Source organism: Myotis davidii, unplaced genomic scaffold (genome assembly GCF_000327345.1).
Source record: "Myotis davidii unplaced genomic scaffold, ASM32734v1 scaffold199, whole genome shotgun sequence".
Taxonomy (NCBI): Eukaryota; Metazoa; Chordata; class Mammalia; order Chiroptera; family Vespertilionidae; genus Myotis; species Myotis davidii.
Window position 1 is genome coordinate 2,374,008 of NW_006290680.1, and position 2,250 is coordinate 2,376,257.

Genomic DNA, 2,250 nt, shown 5'->3' on the forward strand with positions numbered 1-2,250 from the left:
CATAAATGGTAAAATGATTACTTAGGCTTTTATATATATAGATGTTTAAAAAGTGCAAAAAGGCAAAAAAAATTTTTTTGACATCAACCACACAGGGATGGACACTTTTAAAAAAGATATCAATCTGGAAGGCAATGCACCAAAGTAGTCAAGTGTTTTCGTTTTCAAACTTTAGATCCCAAGTTCTTACATCTGTGTTTCTCAGGTTTTGACTACTTGTCATCCTTTTTGATGTCACATTGCTCCCCTGGTATTATTTGAAACTTTAAAGCAAAGTACATATTATGACTAACATAGTAAACTACCATGATATTGAATATGCCTTTGCAAACAACACACCCTCTCCTGAACATTCGCTCAACAAACGGATCTATGTAGGTGTGGATAAGTACACAGACACACACACACACAGACACACACACACATCATCCCTCATACTTTAAGGCAGTGGTTCTCAACCTTCCTAACGCCGTGACCCTTTAATACAGTTCCTCATGTTGTGGTGACCCCAACCATAAAATTATTTTCGGTGCTACTTCATAACTGTAATTTTGCGACTGCTATGAATCATAATGTAAATATCTGATATGCAGGATGTATTTTCATTGTTACAAATTGAACATAATTAAAGGACAGTGATTAATCACAAAAACGATATGTAATTATATATGTGTTTTCTGATGGTCTTAGGCGACCCCTGCGAAAGGGTCATTCGACCCCCAAAGGGGTCGCGACCCACAGGTTGAGAACTGCTGCTTTAAGGGCTTGGGACCATTCAGCCAACCCGCTAGGCGGTAAGGCCCAGGCATGGGAGGGAATGAGACAACCTCCTTTAACTCTGATCCTGACATCCTCCAAAAATTTGCAGGCAGCATATGAAAAATGCTGTTTTCCTTTGACCACATTTGCAATGAACTGTCGGTTCTCCTGAGCGGGTTGGTAATCACTCACGTGCATCGACACAAATGCGTCTGCTCTCGTAAATGTGTCAAACATGCCCCTTGCCACCACATTTTACACTCTCATAAAGGTTTAGGACCAGACAGGCCCTTAGAAGTCACCTTATCCAAACTTCTCACTCAACCAACAAAGGAATTTTAATGCTCAGGTGACAAGATGAGATGCTAAGATCACACAGTGTGTTGCGTTGGAGCCCAGCTGTCTGGACCCCCTCGGAGCACAGTTTCATGACCTCACAGAGCTTCTGCAATTGTTGCTTGGAAAGCTCCTTCTCAGACTATAGTCTGAGAGATAAACTTAGTCTGCATGATCCAGAATTCCAACTGGGTAGAGTCTGAGTCCATGCCTTCTCACTGTACACATGAAACCGAACCGAGTATAATGGGGGAACATGCTGAGTGTGGAAAAAGAGCCACAAAAAACCAGCTCATATAACTCAGAGCCTAGCACACAGTAGGTGCTCCCCAGATATTTTGGGAAGGAGGAGAGGGAGAGAGGAAAGGAAAAGTGAAAAAAGGAAATTTCCAAAGCTGGCTGCAACTGCATTCAGACTTGGGGGTGGAGGGTTGTGGGGCTTCTCTGGGATAGTGAGGTACTCTTTAGTTCAAGAAAACATCTTAATGAGTTTCCCTTCAAGTTTATTTCACTTTTTTTATTTGTAAAAGGGGCCTCCTAATAGGCAAGGTTTGAAACAAAAGGAGTGAGACAAAGAAAGAGAAATTGTTCTGCCTCAGAAAGGAAAGGGTATGTGGAGGCCTTTTCCTGGCTGCTGGGAGAAGGGAAAAAAGGGAGTTTTGGGGACACTAAAAAGAACTTTTGGGAAAGGTAGTGGGTGTAGAGACCTGTGAGGAGATGAGAACCGTAGGACTGCTTGTATTTAGGCACTTCCTGTGCTTTCCTGCAAGCCACCACCCCTGGCCCGGTTACTACCCAAACCTCAGTAGCAATCGCTACTCATAAAACCCTAGGGTTAGAGATGCGTTGGGAGTGAGGAAAGGGGTGTCCAATGCAGAGGTGAGGAGAAGGGACAGAGAGGGGGCAGAGGCGCTGGAGATGAGGCACTGACTTGGGGGCACTGAGAACACAGCAGGAGTGTGGGAACGAGGCACGAAGTGCCCAGGAACAAGCCAGCCTCCCAGATGCACTGGCAGGGAGACCTGCTGGCTGCCCACAACATGTGGGCTGGGGGCTGGAGCCATCGGAGGTGCGCACTGAGCAAAGCTGTGACTCCAAAGTGCTGAAACTTTGGAGATACCTGAACAATGGAAAGGAAGAGAGAGAGAGAGAGAG

The 2,250-nt window shown here is 44.9% G+C and overlaps 1 protein-coding gene across 1 annotated transcript in view; it reads right to left on the reverse strand.

Moving 5' to 3' along the window:
• The window catches only part of PTPRT (protein tyrosine phosphatase, receptor type T), a 720,009-nt gene that overhangs the window by 80,512 nt on the left and 637,247 nt on the right, over positions 1-2,250 (reverse strand). The window lies entirely within an intron of this gene.